Source organism: Hyperolius riggenbachi, chromosome 12 (assembly GCF_040937935.1).
Source record: "Hyperolius riggenbachi isolate aHypRig1 chromosome 12, aHypRig1.pri, whole genome shotgun sequence".
NCBI classification, from domain to species: Eukaryota; Metazoa; Chordata; class Amphibia; order Anura; family Hyperoliidae; genus Hyperolius; species Hyperolius riggenbachi.
In genome coordinates, this window is record NC_090657.1 from 101,169,403 (window position 1) to 101,188,746 (window position 19,344).

The following is a 19,344-nucleotide window of genomic DNA, read 5'->3' on the forward strand; positions in this document are numbered from 1 at the left end:
AGGAAAGGAGCCCTGCGACTCTGACCGCAAGAAAGATGGTTATACACTACCCTGCAGTCTTCTGCACATGAGAAATACCATGTGGGGAATGGCTTGTGGTACCAGGGGGGAATCTCTGCCAGAAGGACACTAATAGTCACAGACACTTTGGCAGGGGCCTGTGTCCAGTTATGTCTCTTCCTGCTGGGGTATTACTCCTTACTAGCTGATCAGCATTTTGGAAATTTGCTGTACGACTGGACATAGCTTCTCTGCAGGCTCTGCATGTGTGTGGATCTATGGATTGCCCCAATCTCCACACTGCATACATCATACCCTCCTTTCCTTTGTTCTGCTGCTAACAACCACTATGCTTCTTCCATGTTGAATACAATTGTTCTTAACTACCTTACGACCACCTAACGCCAATTGGCGGTTGCAAGGTGGCTCCCCCAGAACTACGTAACACCAGTTGGCGTCAAGTCCTGAGGGAGTGGTTTGCATGGGATCGCATGTGCTGATGCTCCGCTCCGTCAACAGTCTGCCAGTGGCGATCGCTGCTAGTAGACTGTAAAGAGTGAAAAAAAACACGTTTGTTTACATGTACAGCGCTGCGATCTACAGCATCGCTGTACGGGGTCAGGGACAGCTCTGTCACTGAGCTGTCTCCTCTGGTGGCCCAGCAGATGATCGCCTCTCATAGGCTGAGAGCAAGGGATGGTGGGAGGGAAAATTTAAAGAAAAATGAAGAATTTAATTAAAATAAATTAAGAATGAAATTCATTAAAAAACAACATACGTTATAGCAGCAATCAGATGCCACCAACAGAAAGCTCTGTTGATGGCAACAAAAGGAAGTAAAACATCATTAGTGTGCTAAGTTGTAGTGCTCTGTAGCGAGCTCTTAAAGCTGCAGAGCACCAATTTGAAAAAATAGCCTGGTCACTAGGAGGGTGTAATGTACACAAAGAAGCAGAAGCGTGCACCAATGTCCTCTGTGAAATCTCGCCTTTTAATCCTCCAGATTAGATCCATACACGGGATTAACATCAGCGTATACATTGGTATCATTGCATATACATACTGGTGCTGGTAGCGGTGGTAGCAGTGGTCTGGTGGGTGCCTAGGGTGTAAAAGGGATCGGCGACGGCCGTTTCGCGTCCAACAGGAAGCTTGGTCACGCTGCGTTCCACGATGTGATCACTATGCGATTTCGCATAGGTACCCATGTTAATTCACACAGGCAGTGACATGGTTAAAATCGCATCACCCTTACCTATGCGAAATCGCATGCGAAATCGCGGCAAAAAACGCACACGCGGAATCGCACCCGCATGCGATTTTCCTGCGGTGATTCGCCGGCGATTCCGCAACGCTATAGTGGAAACGGGCCCTCAAGCAGTGGTACAGGAAGAAGTCTGCATCCTTCAAGAAAAACATGATTTTCATGCAGGACAATGCTCCATCACACGCGTCCAAGTACTCCACAGCGTGGCTGGCAAGAAAGGGTATAAAAGAAGAAAAACTAATGACATGGCCTCCTTGTTCACCTGATCTGAACCCCATTGAGAACCTGTGGTCCATCATAAAATGTGAGATTTACAAGGAGGGAAAACAGTTCACCTCTCTGAACAGTGTCTGGGAGGCTGTGGTTGCTGATGCACGCAATGTTGATGGTGAACAGATCAAAACACTGACAGAATCCATGGATGGTAGGCTTTTGAGTGTCCTTGCAAAGAAAGATGGCTATATTAGTCACTGATTTGTTTTTGTATGTATATTTGTGAATGTTGAGATGTTATATTGGTTTCACTGGTAAAAATAAATAATTGAAATGGGTATATATTTGTTTTTTGTTAAGTTTTGTTAATAATTATGCACAGTAATAGTCACCTGCACACACAGATATCCCCCTAAAATAGCTAAAACTAAAAACAAACTAAAAACTACTTTCAAAAATATTCAGCTTTGATATTAATGAGTTTTTTGGGTTCATTGAGAACATAGTTGTTGTTCAATAATAAAATTATTCCTCAAAAATACAACTTGCCTAATAATTCTGCACTCCCTGTATGTATGACACCGCATCCATATAAAATGGCGCAGGGAGAAAAATGGCGCACCGTTCTGCCGATAAATGTATCATAAAACGCTATTTACCGTTTTAATGTAAATGCATTAAAACAGTAAATAGCGTTTTATGATACATTTATTTCACCCCGGCACGCCATTAAAACATGCAGGGGGCTGCTAGTATAGGCAGAGTGGGTTGGGGGAGAGAGGCAGCGGGACACTGGAGGGCATAGGCATCGTGGAGGATGTGTGCAGAGGCATACGTTACCTTGTCCTGGGCCGGCAATCGCTCCTTCCCTCCACTCCTTTACTTCCTAGTTTGTTTGCTGTAGTCCGGCAGCCGGCCAATCACTATGCGGAGACTGAAACCACATGGTGATTGGCCGGCTGCAAGACTACAGCAAACAAATGGAAGAAGTGAAGGAGAGGAGGGAAGAAGTGATCGGCGGCCCGGGACAAGGTAATGTATGCATATTGCACACATCTTCCCCCGATGCCTATGCCCTCCAGTGTCCGCTGCCTCTCTCCCCCCTTCCCCCTCTGCCCTCTGAATTTTTTAAGATTTATAACGCTATTTAGCATTATAAGTGTAAGGCACACTGCCTGCGACAATTTTTAACACATATAACACTAAATAGCGTTATATAATGTAAGTCTCTGCGACGCCGTTTTTATTCCCCTGGCGCTGTGCGCCATTTTTAACTGTCCCGGGGTGACGCCACCCAAAATGAACAAGTTAATGATACACTGGTACTTCATTAAAAAGACACTGTAGTGAAATGCAGAATGTAGTAAATGATTCAGGGGCCCATATGCAATTAACGTTTTCTCCTGAGTTTTCACCTAGGTGATATTTTTAAACTTGTCAATAAAATGCCTTTTAAGCCACCAGAAAGCAAGGAAATACTTAATTAATTTTGATAGTACTTTTTCACCTACTTTTTGGTACTTTTTTTAGTTGAAAAGTGTTGGAAAGTTATTTAAAAATGAAGATAAAAAAATATCTCCTAGGAAAAATCTCAGGTGAAAAAGTGAATTGCATATGGCCCAGGGTACCCACTTTTACATTAGTTATCCTAGTTTCAGCATCAGAAACAGTTCCTTTATCCATTATATTGCTGTACAGTATATTTGTATCTAGCCCTGCTCTCCCTGTGATGTTTAACCTAGGCTGTTTAGATATGCGTCTTTTTCTGCATAGAGCATTGTGGGAGACTAGGGGCTTGATTCACTAAGACAAATAGCATGCCTTATCAGTGTTAACATGCCTTGTCAGAGTTAACATGCCTTATCAGAGTAGCATAGCGAGCCCTACGAACCTATGCCTGCTAATTGGCAATGACGAGAGCTCCACGCGTCCTGCCCTGAGCCCCTGTATGTCCAATCACTTTAAAGGACATTATCCCCGCACTTTGATTGGCCCAATAGGCTGCCTGTTAAGTTTCCTGCCAAGTGACAGGCAGCCTATTGGGCCAATCAAAGTGCGGGGATAATGTCTTTTAAAGTGATTGGACCCGCAGGGGCTCAGAGCAGGACGAGTGGAGTTTTCCCCAATTAGAAGGCATAAGTTCGTAGCTCTCCCTATGCTACTCTGATAAGGCATGTTATCTCAGACAAGGTGAGTTAACTGTGATAAGGCGTGTTCACTCAGATAAGGTGTGTTAACTCTGATAAGGCATGTTAACTCTGATAAGGCATGCTATTTGTCGTAGTGAATCAAGCCCTAGGTGTTATTTCTGCGGACTTTGTGGAACACACAGTAAACAAACATTCCGTAGTGATGCACCTGCCAGCAGTAAAAATATTCCCACCTGTGATACATTTCGGAATGTTAAGCAGGATGATTAAAGATTTCACAATTTACACAGTAATATTGTAAAAAAAAAACTAATTTCTTAATTACGTTATATTCAGTAAAGCTTCTCTTTAATAACTTTATTGTTTGTTAGACATAAACACCATGAAGTCAATGTTTCAAGGCCACAAGGCCACATTGAGTGTCTTTATCAAGGCAAATATCTTTAATGGCACAATCTGTCTACAGAAGCATCCAAGAGATGGGCTGAAGGGCTCGTTGTGGTGGAGAACATCTCTGAACACTCACACAATCGTGAGCGGCAGCATTATGCTCATACACTCAATAAAGTCATTAAGGAAGTGCCAGTTTATATCATTGATTTACTACCGAGTCAAGATCTCAGTTCAGATTTGACACAGTTTTGCAAAGTACGGTATCCTTTTTTTTTCAGCTGTGTTATTCAGTGAATGTTCCCTGTGGGCAATATTTGACAGCTTTGTAAAGGTAGGCGAAGGCTGCCAATGAATCACAGCAAATAAATCCCATCATGCTGTGAGTAAACTTGGCTATCGATATCAGACAGCAGGTGAATGGGCCGACCATCTGACCATCTGACGGGGTCCTTCTGGCAGAAGATGAGCTGGTTGTGTGCAGACTCGATCTCCTTGTACCAACCAAGAAAGGCCAAAACAGCCAGGTGCCTGAAAAAGATGCAGAATAAGCCAGCAAGTAAATATCCATCACTTCCTGTGTAAGGAATAAAACACAACCAAAGGCAGCTCACAGTGTAAGATTCTAAGGATACCAACAAAAAATAAAGGATTTTTAAAGAGAACCCGAGGTGGGATTTAATTATGTTACTGGGGCACAGAGGCTGGTTATGCACACTAAGACCAGCCTCCGTTGCCCCATGGTGTGCCTCCATGTCCCCCCTGCGTGCCGCTATACCCCCGCAGTGCTGGCGACATGCAGCGTGTCGCCAGCACAATGTTTACCTAAGCGCTGTCTGTCAGCGCCACTCCCCCGCCTACTCCGCATCGGCGCTACCCGCCCGTGTCCCTTCCCTCCCGCTGATAGGAGGGAAGTGATGTGGGCGGGTAGCGCTGATGCGGGGGAGCGGCGCTGACTGACAGTGCTTAGGTAAACATTGTGCTGGCGACACACTGCGTGTCGCCAGCACGCACGGGGGACATGAAGGCACACCGTGGGGCAACGGAGGCTGGTCTTCGTGTGCACAACCAGCCTCTGTGCCCCAGTAAAATAATTAAATCCCACTTCGGATTCTCTTTAAAGGGGACCAGAGAGGAATGTGGGGGGGGGGGGGAGGGAAAGATTTCATACATACCTGGGGCTTCTTCCAGCCCCATAAGCCTGAATCGCTCCCACGCCGCCGCCCTCAGCTTCCTGGATCCACCGGTACCGGGCCCGTCACTTCCGGTGGACGCGGCCAATTGTTCGCATCACAGGGGCTCCCTCCATACACGTACGCATGCGGCTGCGCAGTAGGCAGCCACATGTGTATCTGTATGGGGAGAGCACCCTGTGATGCGGACAATTGGCCGCGTCCGCCGGCCGACTCGCCGACTCACGGCAATGAGGGGACCCGGTGGCGGCGGATCCAGGCAGCGGAGGACGGCGGCGTGGGAGCGATCCGTGCGTATGGGGCTGGAGGAAGCCCCAGGTATGTATGTGTCATCCTCTCTGGTTCCCTTTAATTGTGTAGAGTTAAAAATAAAAAGCATAAGGATATAAATATAAACAAATCGATTTCAGCCATTGATCAATCGATTCTATGGAATTGATCGATCAGAAATCTATTCTATCAAATCTATCGATCAATTTGCGGCTGATTTCAATCGATTTGATCTATCTAGCTGGATGGAAAATCTAGGTCAATCAGCTGCTGGCAGCAGATCGATGGCCCATAGAGTTGCATTGGATCTAATGGTCCAATAATGCATTTAGATAGATTTCCAATAGATTTCATTCTGAAATCTATTGGAAATCTGTTCCTAGTGTGTGGCACACATCAGATAGATTCCTGTCAGATTAGACTTGACAGGCATCTGACAGAAATGTATCTGATGGTCGAATCTGCTGTAAATCTATAAGTGTATGGCCACCTTTACACTCTGTAGATGCATGTGTATGTACATGGTCTGCCAGAATGCTGCAGTGTAGTTCTGGGCAGTGGCACAACAAAAGGAGCTTAGGGCCCAAGTGCGGGTTTTACATGGGGCCCCAAAAACTCTAATGATATGGTGTCCCAAAACCAATCAAGGACAGCTGCAGTGTCAGAGAGGTGTAATCAGAGTAAGAAAACAGTTTAAGGATTACTGCTATTCAAATTATTCAATGCACATATAGGCCTCGATTCATAAAGCATTCCGGCATGCGGAAATGCTAAAAACAGCCGACTTTACCGACCACATAGCAAAATGTGTATTCATAAAGGCTGTTTCCGCATGCGAAGCGGACTTTCGCGAACAGAGCGATAAATTACCGCATTGTGCGGTGATTCTATGTGGAAATGTAACACAAAGTTAATTCATAAAAATTAGCGCAGGCGGTATGCGGACAGGGAATACCGCTCCCTCTGAGGTAGCGATAAGCATGCGGAGTACATGTAAGTGAATAGGACAGACCTCCCAATCGGCAGCAGAGAGAACACCACACGGAGGGACTCGGCCAGCTTCTCCTGTTTCCGCATGCCTACCGACAGCCTAACGCCAGCCTACAGCGGGATATCTCCGCACTCCTATCACAACTAGAAACATTTTTATGAATGATCACCCAGAAGGCTGAAATACCGACAGCTGTGTTTCCCCGCACGGATTTACTTTACCGACAGCACTTTTATGAATAGAGGCCGTAGAGGTGTTCATTACCAGCATAGCACCAATGAAAAGCTAATAAGATGGATGAAGCAGGGCCCCTAGTGGGCTCACCTTGTCCAGGGGCCCCAGTGCGGCCGCTACCTTTGCATTTCCCATTGCTAGGCCACTGGTTTGGGGTGTCATGGCTAGTGACCCTGTCAACTTACTCCTCATCCTACAGGTCACACAGCCAATTACTTCCTGAGACCACCTGTTCACACTGCCCACTGACGCCACAATTTGTTGTGAAGGGGGGCTCTTCCTTCATCAGCTGAGGATTGAAACAACCATTTTAACTGAAACAAGATCAAAGATAAAATATTACCAATTTCTGACACAAACATTGTTACAATTTAGATGTGGCTGCTTGTTTCATAATGGCAACAATCTGCTGGTTCACATGAGGCTATTACTGGCGGCAGTGCAAGTCGTTTATCGCCAAGATCTCTGCATGTAGCGTTCCATAGTGGTTACAAACATGGGGTTCAAAACGTGATGATGGAACGACAGGAACATGTCAAATACTTTTCTGCTTGATTGCACCACGCTGCCGGCAGAAGCCTGTGTGAATCAGTGGACCTATGCTTTTATATATTGCACATACTGTATACTGTAAGCACATAGTAATGTGCCTGAAACTTGTGTGTGTGTGTGTGGGAAGGGGGGGGGGGGTGTTAGATTACGTACCTGACCAAACTGGTTTCCCCCCAACCAACCCCCCCCCCCCCCTTTTTTTTTTTTTTTTTTTTTTTTCATGCAGCTGACTTGTAAGTTTGCACCCATCCTGGAAGTTTGTCCCCTGGTGCTTTCCTTCCCACTGATGAGGCGCCTGGTGTGCGCAGCCTTTCCTCCTATGCATCTTACTCTACTGACCTTGGATTGGTGCAGAAAACAGAATGGAAGTGTATCATATCAGGCTGTTATTTACAAGCTGTGTGTGATGATGTCACATGCCTTACACAGGGCCTATGCTAGGAAGAAGCTCCCTCACAAGTCAGAGGGATGAATGCAACAATTTAGGGACAGTAAAGCTGCTCAAATGCCATTTGGATGATAGGACTCACAAGACTGTTGTGGGTTTGTGAAATGAAGTGTACAGCAGATCATCCACGAGGCCACTTAGGCAGGTGCCCATGGCCTGGTGAGTGACCTGAGTGGAACCCTTTTCAACCCCCATTCCCCATCTTATCTTACCAAAGAAGTCAGGTGGCCAGCAGAGTGAGCCAAATCTGCTTTCTAGGGCCCTATTTGAAGTTAATCCTTCTCTGGTGCATAACATACCGTTGGAACCACTCTGCAGTGTTTTTGTCTACCTAGAGACACATTTTACATTGATGTGACATCTTTCCTCATACGTCTGTGCAGCTGAACCTGGAGAGGCTGTCACCCCATCACCCATTCCAGAGTCCTGCATGGGGACAGGGTTAGATTTCTGGAAAGGTCACAAAGGCACAGGCCTTGGGCAGCGGCAGCTCATGGGGCATCTGGACATGAAATAGGGGTTGCCACATATGAAAGAGGAGGCTAAAAACGGGGAGCAACACATGAAAAAGGGAAACTGATAGTCAAGGAAGCTGTTCATGAAAGAAAGGGATACTGTACATGGATGATACACATGGAAGAGGGCGCTGCACCTGGAATGGGACAAGAAAGGGGAGCCCCGACATACTTGGCCTAGGGGCACAGAACATACAAACCCGGCCATGTTAGAGGGCCTCTCTCATTCTAGTCTGCTGCTGTACACTGTATGGATGGCTCACTTCCACTATGATTTTACTCTGTGGATGTGATATAAATGTTCAGTACATCTTGTGAATAACCCGTGAATCCAGCTTTCTGCTTTGAACATCACTAATGAGGCTAATGAGGTATTTTAAGACAGCTCTGGAAATCTAGAAAGTCCCTCAGTTAATTAGAAGTTGAACCAGATTCCACTTTTCGACACTTAAATCATGTTACTGCGCATCTCCTGGCACTAATGTCTTCCTAATCCGCTGTGTAGGAACTCAGTGGCAGAGCTTGTTCTTGTCAGTGTATAAGCTCCCTCCTTGTCTGAGCTTTGACAAATCACTTTTGAAGTAACTGGCCATGAGCCCATATTGCACCACAGACTTCCATAGTTGTAGACTGCAGTCTGCTTAGAGTGTTTAGTCTGTGTTCTGCCCACTTGAAATAGGGGGGGAATAGTCCTGCAGCAACAAGCCTCAGACAAAGCTTGCTGTTACCTCCTTCAGCTAACTTTTTTTTTAGGTTAGGTGACCAGATTCTTAAAGTGATCCTATACTGAGAGCGATATGGAGATTGCCATGATGTTCTTTTTCGTTTTAACCAATGCCGGTTTTCTGACTGTCTTGCAGATCTCTTTGGCTTTAATAGTGCTTGAATCACACGCCTAAAAAAGTTTTCTCTGAACAAATCCTAAGCTATCAGATAGGCCTGTGCTTTGAGTTGGAGGGAACCTGAAGTGAGAGGCATATGGAGGCTGCCATATTTATTTCGTTTTAAATAATGCCAGTTCCCTAGTAGACAGGAGCGTAAATTTAATGTGCCAAGCCCCCCATCAGGGATCTGTCACAGTATTTAGTTACCCTCCATGGGGGGAGGGGGGGGGGGTAGCAGAGGCTAGGGGCATAACAATAACACCCACAACCCTTGCCATTGTGGGGGCCCCGGGACCTATACTTAAGATGCAGAGCAGCAGCAAAGCAACATACATGACCTTCTTCTAGCGGTGGGATAAACCGTCTTTGCTACTCTTCATTGTTCAAGTGCCATACAGCCTATCACCATGCAACTTCACATAAGACAGGAGACCCATGGTGATAGGCTGTACGGCGCTTGTACACTGGAGAGAGGAGTGGGGAGGATCTGTCCCGCAGCCAGAAGCAGGTAACGTATGGCGCTGCTGCGCTGCATCTTAAAGAGGATCTCCATCCTAATTAACACCATCCTCCAGCCTTGCTGTAAAGAAAAGTTATATTTACTTGTGGTGTCTTGTCCCACAAAGCCGTCACGAAGACCCAGCATCACTCCACTTCCGGCGCCTGGCCCCACCTCCCCTCTCTCCTCGAAGAAAATCGCAAAGCTATTTACTGCAGTAAGGCTAGAGGATAGTGTTAATTAGGATGGAGATCCACTTTAAAGTGGTCTGTAACATTCAATAAAAATGTGTTTTCCTACTTTGTATTACTCATACAGTTATCATATTTGCTTTTGTGCACAAGTAATATTGTCTGTTTACAAATTACAAGTTTCCAAAGTGTAGTTTTACTTGCCCTGAAAGCTGCCATTGCATTTCATTCTTTTTCTATTATAACAGCTTTTTATTGTATATTAAAATCTTCTAATGAGCTATTCTGAACTGTGTGTGTGTCTGAAGCAGAGACAGTTTGTTTACATTCCAGTGTGGATACATTTGTGTTTAAAGCGGACCCAAACCAAACATTTTTTTAATCCAAAATATTTAGTTGCACCACTCTAACACATACAAAGATAAATAAACACTCCTTCAAGCCTATGAGCATTTCAGTGCATGCTTTTCACCCTTCTCTTTTCATAACTAGGGATATACAGGTGGCAGCCATTAGCAATTCCTCCTTTGCTGGACACCATCTACTCCACCAGTTTGCCAGATTATTTGCCAGCAATATGAAAGGAAGGGAGGGGTTTCTCCAATAAATGTAAAATATTTTATATTTGTCATCATGCAGCTGAAAAAAAGGCTGTTATTTATTATTATAATTTAGAAAATAGATTTTATTTCTGAAATCTTGTGTTTTTAATTTGGGTCCACTTTAACAAGTAAAAAAGATACTGTTATCTCCAGTTTGGATGGACTTGAAGCTGAATAGCAGGACAGTGTTGTTTAACCATTTCAGTGATGTTCTGCTATAATTTTTTCTGGGACAGTAGCTTTAAAGCTGTAAGGAATCTTTTAGAGCTAAGTAGAAATGCTGACTTTCAGACCACTTTAAGTACAGGACAGGGGTCAAGGGGGTTGTTGTTAAACCCCTGCTGGTAGTCGTACTGAGCTTTCTGGCATCAGTAGTGCTTAAATCACACCTGAAACAAGCATGCGACTGATCCAGGCAGACTTCAGTCAGAAACATCTGATCTGCATGCTTCTCCAGGGCCTACTGCTAAAAGTATTAGAGACAGATGGTCATCGGGACAGCCATGCAATTTGTATTGTTTAAAAGGAAATGAATATGTCAGCATAAGCTTGTACCTCTTCTTCATTCAACCCTACCTTCTACCTTCACTGACCAGAAATCTGCTATACATCTGATAAACAAAACTTAGAGCAAACGTAAAAATAATAATTTGTTGCTGGGACAACCAAGCAGTATGCTATTTTTAAAATGTTGGTCAGGCAATGAAAGGTCATACTTTATAGATTGCTATGAGTAATTGCCCTATATTTTTCCTGTAGTTTATGCTAAGGAGTGCTATTGACTCATTTGGATCTGCAGGTTTCTGTCTAAAGATAGCTTTTCATGCATTGCGCATGTGCTCATAGGAGATATTGCCTAATGCTGACTCTGCCTGGGGGAAAGTGCTACAGTGTGACACATTGAAAAGTGTAATGGAATTATCAGCACCTGCTGCTAGGCTACGTAGCATCATATTTTGGCACGGCTATAGTGGTAATGCTATATAGTCCTCGCCGTGTGCACCGGGTAATTCAGGGATCTGGCAATTGCCAGACCCCACATTTTTGGGGGGGAATAGCATTTAACACCCACCCGAATTTGTGCGGCAGCAGACTAAGCCGCCATTCTGTTCACCCTACAGATCATGCATCGTGGAGGAACCAGTTGTGTTTTCTATGACACGGTTCACACGGATGCTTGCTGGGCATTAAACGACAGCTGCAGTGCTCATCGTTAAGCGCTGGCCATTTAAGTGACTAGGCAGCGCCGGTACAGTAACCTACTGCAGTTTACCATCGTTTGCATTAACACCGTGTTTTTATCCTTATTTTTCTTGTCATTTGAGCAACAGGTTGCTTCCAGGGTCATTTACTGCCACGCCTCCATGCAGGGGTTAAACCCACTGATTGCTGCTGAAAGCCATCAAAAGCTGTAAAATGCCTTTCTGCACATTTGCACAAAAGCATTTGACCGAGACACCACGGGACTTCCAGCAAGCGTCCATGGGAACCAAGCCTAATGGTGTTTCCATACATAAAACATGGAAACTTGAACAGGTGTGTGTGTCTCTACATTATGGTCGCTTCCTTAGACTCTACCCATCGCCTCAATCTAGTCCTAAAACAGAATCCAATATGCACCACTTTCCTAGCACTCATACCCCAAGAAATCTTATCAACGTTACCGAGTCCCTATCCTTCCTGCTCCCATAACTGGCATTCTATGGAACATCCACTCTGTATGGAACAAACTTGAACACATCCTCAAACTTTTCATCATGGCCATGTCACTCTACAGGTTACAGTTTGAGGTTACAGTTGAGCCAGACTCCTAGACCAGCAAATAGACAAGGCAGTCTCAGAAACCACCTACCCAAAGATTCAGCCTTATAAAATCTATACCTTCCTCTTTTAAGTCATTTGAGGGTCTCTTCACCAACAAGTCCATCATTTACAGCCCCCAGGTCTATCCATTCTGTGCCACTTCTTTGCCTAGCTCCCCACTTTCTGTCTACTCACATATTCACAATAATCTTAGGTGACTTTGATATTAATATCACCACTAGTAACTTGGCTGCTACTGCGTCTATCAGTAACCTCTTCATTTATTGACCAATGTATCAGCTTTTTTGGTTTATATTATCACTTATATAAAGAGGAAGCATTCCTCCCAACTTTTTTGAGATAAGAAGAGGGACTAAGAAGAAAGAGGGACATTTAAAGACACACCCCTGCCACACCCCTAGTCCCTCCCAACCACACCCCTAGTCACCAATACCAGAAATAATTTAGAAGCAAAGGACAACATTTTAAAGCGGAATATAACCCTGCATTTTTAACTTTGCTCTTAAACATTATTTACAGCATATTATATGCAACCAGCATTTTTTTTTTTACTAGACCAGCATTGAAAGGGTTAAACACAGAGGTTTAAAGTTCCGTGGAGAGATATGCAGAAGTTCATTTAGATACATTTAACTAAATAGAATGTAACAAGTGACAAATGTTACACACTCTTTGGCTGTCCTCCAGCTCCTTCTCAGTCAGAGAGATGAGTCACATGCCACACTTCGATACAAACAAAATGTATCTATGTCAGCTTCGGATGCGTCTGCAGTTCTGTCCAGGAACTTGAAAGCTCTGTGTAACCCTTCCAATGCTGGTCTAGTAAAAAAAAAATGCTGGTTGCATATAATATACTGTAAATAATGTTTTAGAGCAAAGTTGAAATGCAGGGTTATATTCCGCTTTTTAACATTCAGACCACACTGGTCCTTTCTATCATCATTAGTTCTCCTTCATTTTAACATAAGAGATACATCAAGATAAATTATAAAATAACATTTAGAGTATATAAAACACATTTTTCGGTAGAAACAAACATATGTTTACATACATCTGTACATGAGTCCTGAAAGAGGGACAGGCATTTAGATCCAAAAGAAGGACTGTCCTTCCAAAAAAAGGACAGTTGGGATCTATGCAGAATCCCAAATCTTTATTATTTTCTGAGCTCGCGCAGTATGGCAGTGCATGCTCAGTAACACAAAACTGCTCGTCACGGAGCGGAGAACAGCCACAAGAACATATCCAACAAGCTCTTTTTAATTCTCAGTTCAGCTACAGTATAGTACATCCCTTTCTACTGTTGTATGTAGTATCAGATTATTTGCTGCCCTCATGTGGTAAAACAAGATATTACCAAGCTACAGTATGTCAGCAGCAAAGAACAGGATAAATCCACATCTATCTCTGTCTACTACACAGTTCTCAATCAAAAACACAAAGCAAAGGTGTGTCCTTACAGAAGCACCTTAACATTCTGTTTTCAGATGCATGCATTAATATCTCTGAGTGACCATGTAATGCTCTGTGAGTGAGCTAAACCATTCTGATTGGCCAAAACATGTGGGCTGGTAAAAGACAAGTCAGTTCAGTTTTAGAGATCATTCTGATGTAAGATCTAATAGTTCCAGAAGCTGGCAATGTTTACAAGGACAAAACGTTTTAAATAACACATAGACTGAAAATGCAGGTATTTGTCTAACCATTTTGGAAAGTAATGTGCTGCAGTGAACGGCTATTGAGGAGGTAAAGCCACAACTGTTTACAGTAGTTCCCTCAGATGGAACTACAAATAATGAGCTGGTAAGAAAAGACTGTTAAAGCAGGATTGTCACCATAAAAATCAAATTTCAACAGCAACTGGTCTGAGTGTATTAAGTGATAAAGATGGTAATCCTGCATTCAAAACTTTCAAAACTTTTTCTGCTGTTATAAGTTGGAGTTATCACATACTTAAGGAGCACTGGCCCTTTAGTAGTCCGTGCCAAACAGTTGCATGCTGGGGGTTCTTTTTATCTATAATATATTCCTCCTCTTCCATTTATTTCCCTGCTTAGCTGCCTATCTGAAACACGATCCTCTGCTCACTTGTGTTTACAAGCAAGGCTGAGGTGACTCAGCAATTGGAGGAAATAAGGAAAAAAAGTAAAGGGCAGACATGACATCAGGATTTAGCCTAAACTGTGGGCAAAAGACATGGTTCCCACCAGGAACAGAATTCTCTTCATTTACTATATAACATTCACTGAAATCAAAACGTGGGCAGTACAATACATGTGTTATGTGCAATAAGTAGATCAAGTATTTATCTACTTATATATGTTTTTTTTCCCCATGACATTGTATGGCTAATCCTACTGCTTTAAAACAGCTTCTATTTGACTAAAAGTAACAACAGAAATAAAATGAGTTGGCCATACGATAGTTAAGCCTGCAGGTGGTAGGTCGGCAGGTAATCATAGTTATGGTTCTAAAAGAATTTGTCCCAGTGTATTTATTTGCTTAGTGTGGTTTTCCGTCTTGAAACAGAGGAAATTTACAATAATTCAGCTTTAAATCAACATCTGTGGTTGCCCACAATGCACTGCTACTGAATATGCAAATTATTTCTTTATGCCCCTGAAGTCAGGCTAGCATCCAGAACCGCTGGTGTCTAGCAAGCCAATAGCTTTAAATTTTACACAGCAACATCAACCCAACATGCAGACATCCTGTTTCAGATTGTTGGTCCTCCTCAGTGTATGGCAGGGATTGATATGGCTCCATGGGATAGGGGCTTGGACCAGTACAACACAGTAACCAAGCAGCTTGGGGTTATCCAAAAGTACAAGGAGAGTTTAGGGGACTAAAAGAGACTGAAAAGTGCATTGAATTGTCAGCCAAGAAAGTTATGAAATCAAATGATGGTTGGTCATGTTTTGTTTCAGTTGACCACACTAGCAGGTCTATTGCTGCATCATGAAATTAACACATACATATTGTTGTAAACAGGTTTGCTTAGGAAACACCACAATAGCAGAGAAACACAAGACAGGATTTGAATAAATTTAAACACGTTTATTATAAATGTACCAGTGAAGTAAGCACAGCAATCCAGACATATAGCAATATGCCAAACCACCGCAGTTAAAAGCCACAAACACCACAACCTATCTATCTATCTATCTATCTATCTATCTATCTATCTATCTATCTATCTATCTATCTATCTATCTATCTATCTATTGCAATATATTAAATGCTAATATATACAATAATGTACAGGGCATATATACAAGAAATGCAGAAACAGATCAAAGAAGCAGATCAAAGTACAAACAGGAGATCAAGGATTAGATCACAGGACACAAGAGACAGAAGAGGCCAGACAGCTCCTCAGGGCAAGGGAACGGTTCGGAAAGTTCTGGCACCTGCTGCAAGCCAGAGCACTCAGCAGTCCTTATATGTCCTATAGCCAGCTGCAACAAATTGTGGAGGTAACAGAAGGATGGTGACCTCTGCTGTATGGTGTAATGGTTAAGGGCTCTGCCTCTGACACAGGAGACCAGGGTTTGAATATCGGCTCTGCCTGTTCAGTAAGCCAGCACCTATTCAGTAGGAGACGTTAGGCAAATCTCCCTAACACTGCTACTGCCTATAGAGCGCGTCCTAGTGGCTGCAGCTCTGGCGCTTTGAGTCCTCCAGGAGAAAAGCGCAATATAAATGTTCTGTGTCTGTCTGTCTCTGCTGGTGGAAGAGAGCCCATACACATGGTTCCCTGCGCCATCTGCAGGCGAGGTTAGGAATAAAAGACATCAGAGCCACCTTCTGGTGGCTGGTGAAGTAACAGATAAAGTCATGCATTTGCTGCCACCAGAAGCAAGACAAATGCCTAGTGTCTGACACATATGAAGGCTCAAATGACTGTCAATGGGAATATTGGGCCAGATTTATCAAGAGTGTCTGAGACAAAATATTGGTAGGTTTTTAGAAATCCATGCAGAACTGTCTCAGGCATCTTAAGAAATCATTAGATAGTGCAGATTCCTTCTAAAACTGTTGTAAAATAGGAGGAGCTAGGAAGTGCAGTGTGTGAGGGAAATAGCTGTTGCTGAGGTAACCAACACACCTGCTGTATTGAGAGTAGCAGGCTCTGAAGGGGAATTCAGCAGGGGGGAGAAGCACATCACAAAGCATGTCTAGCATGCAGTTCTACATCTGTAGAACTGCTATCAAGCACTTCTTAATCTGCGCCAGTTTAGGGATGGATTTGTGCTTTTCTTAACTGTAGTGCAGCTCTAGGAATTCATGCTAAATTGCCACTACTACCTAGGATTTAAGAAGGTTCTTATTATCATGCAGAACTGTTCTCCCTGACGGTTAGAATATATATACTGTATATATATATATATTTATATATATATATGTCACTGACTGTCCTCGGAGGAGCTCACAATCTAATCCCTACCAGCTCTACAAGGTGAGAGTTCTGCCCGATATAGTCAAATGACCTGGACCCCATGCTGTTGGTGCTAAAATGAATTATGAATGCTGGAAGGGTAACCTGGCATGTTATATTTTCTGGGATTGAATTTTTGGTTTTGGTCACTGTTACTCTTCTGTTTAATGTGACTGCTATGTAGGAAGTTATGCTTGAAAACACACACCATTACATTTTCCAATCAGATCGATTGTCATTCCATAATTTGCATGTCCAATTTGCTTCCTATCGAGAAAGGGATCGATTCTGAGAACAGTACTGAACAAAATCAATCCCTTTCTCAATTGGAAGTAGATCGGACATGCTGAATATTATCGAACAATGGGAAAATTCCCAGTGGACTGATGGGAAAATTGCATGGTGTGTACACACCCGGAAAAAAACAAGTGGGAAGTGGGAGGGATATAGAGGCTGTCATATTTTTTTGTTTGTTTTTAGTAATACCAGTTGCCTGGCTAGCCTGTTAATCCTCTGTCTCTAATGCTAGGTACACACCATACAATTTACGATAAAAAAAAAACGATTAAAAAAAACGATAAAAGAAACGATCGGAAAATTGAAAAATCAATTGAAATTCAGATCAGACATGTTGGAAATAATCGATCTGGCAGGTAAATCTGCCAGAAAATTGTATAGTAAGATGTAACCCTTAAAAGAAGGTTACAAAATATTATTGCAGATTTGCCTTCTTAAAAAAAGGCCACAAGATGGCAGCACTGAGTATCTAGGCCTATGGAACCTAATAGGCGCATAGGAGGGAGAGTAAGCGTCAGACAGGTCGCATAGACTGTTGCTAGGTGATCCAATATGCAAATTAGGGGAAATTGCTGGCACTTTCCAGAAACCCCGCGTGGCCAGTCAGGGAGCTACTGCGCAGGCTCAAGGGGCGGAAAGACCAGGATGGAGCCGGAAGGAACAGGCGGAGACGAGAGAGAGCGCGCCAGAGAGGAGAGAGAGAAGGACTTACACCAGGAGCTGGTGATGCGGAGCGGGCAGGAGGTGACGCAGAAAGGCCGTAGCAGTTGCCCGGACAGTAGGAGGGGACCCGGCGGCCATAGAGAGACTAGCGCAGACCAGTAAGGACAGCGGCAGCAGGTTGGACAGACCGAAGGCCGGAGGAGGTAGACCTTGCTCATACCCGAGCTATACCAGAGGCAACAGACAGATGAGTACAGGCCTGCGGGTCAACCCTAAGCCACCTAGTGTGTTTCAAAGTGGTGTTACTAGAGACCGTTAGTGTGAGAAAGCTTTACACACACAGCGACATTGAACTTAGAGAAGATACTGTTGATGATAAGAAGTACATTGCATGTTCAGTCTTAGTTGCTGCTGATAGACTGTCATAAGCCTCCCTAAAGTACCCGCATAGCTGATGCACTACCCGCCAGCATTAAGGTCTGGTTGATAAAGAGACATGGCCTCAATTCACTAAGCTTAACTCCTGTCTTTAAAGGGATACTGTAGGGGGGTCGGGGGAAAATGAGTTGAACTTACCGGGGGCTTCTAATGGTCCCCCGCAGCCATCCTGTGCCTGCGCAGCCACTTACTAATCCTCCGGCCCGCCTCCAGTTCACTTCTGGAATTTCAGACTTTAAAGTCTGAAAACGACTGCGCCTGCGTTGCTGTGTCCTCGATCCCGCTGATGTCACCAGGAGCGTACTGTGCAGGTCCAGTATGGTCTGTGCCTGCGGAGTACTCTCCTGGTGACCTCAGCGGGATTGAGGACACGGCAACGCAGGCGCAGTGGTTTTCAGACTTTAAAGTCTGAAATTCCAGAAGTGAACCAGAGGTGGGGCCGGAGCATTAGTAAGTGCTTGCGCTGGCACAGGATGTCTGCGGGGGACCATTAGAAGCCCCCGGTAAGTTCAACTCATTTTCCCTGACCCCCCTACAGTATTCTTCTGAGCTGTTTTACAGTTATCACAATTATATCACCATGGTGATAACTGTAAAACAGCTCAGAAGAGTTATTAAAGACAGGAGTTAAGCTTAGTGAATTGAGGCCATTGTCCCTGTCAAGTCCGTTTCGAGTCAGGAGTTGAGTTACAAGTTACAAGTTCTTCAATTGATGTGTTCTGCAGAGTTAACAGGAGTGTGATATTTAAAGCTTTATGCAGTGCACAGCGTGACCAAGCGTCTAGTGAGACGCAAAACGGCCATCGCAAGCCCCGTACGGTGCCTGACACCCCCACTTCCATCTCATCACCATCGCCACAACCACTGATGTACACACTATTGGTTTGATGTCTGCTGTATCATTCGGAGGAATATCCTTATAATAAACAAAGACGGAAGGTGCCCGGATGCTTGTTTCTTTTTCTCTTACAAAGAATTTCAGTGATATTTAAAGTGAACCTGTCAGCATTACAGTGGAAGTGTGGAGGAGGAGTCGCATTGCATCTTATGATATTAAAGTGCTGCAGGAGCAAACAGGTGACACCTGAGCAAGATAGAGAGTTAACAGATTTGGATTACAAGATTTGCATCAACTCTAATTCAGTGTTCATTCAGCTTTAAAGAGACTCCGTAACAAAAATTGCATCCTGTTTTTTATCATCCTATAAGTTCCAAAAGCTATTCTAATGTGTTCTGGCTAACTGCAGCACTTCATACTATCACTGTCTCTGTAATAAATCAATGT

General features: G+C 43.8%; 1 long non-coding RNA gene across 1 annotated transcript in view; it reads right to left on the reverse strand.

Moving 5' to 3' along the window:
- Nucleotides 1-4,016: 4,016 nt before the first annotated feature.
- The window catches only part of LOC137541882 (uncharacterized), a 60,118-nt gene continuing 44,790 nt past the window's right edge, over nucleotides 4,017-19,344 (reverse strand). The window contains exons 2-3 of the long non-coding RNA XR_011025303.1: nucleotides 6,894-7,022; nucleotides 4,017-4,551 (exon numbers count right to left, since the gene is read on the reverse strand). This is a non-coding gene — a long non-coding RNA (uncharacterized lncRNA). The remainder of the gene's footprint in view (nucleotides 4,552-6,893; nucleotides 7,023-19,344) is intronic.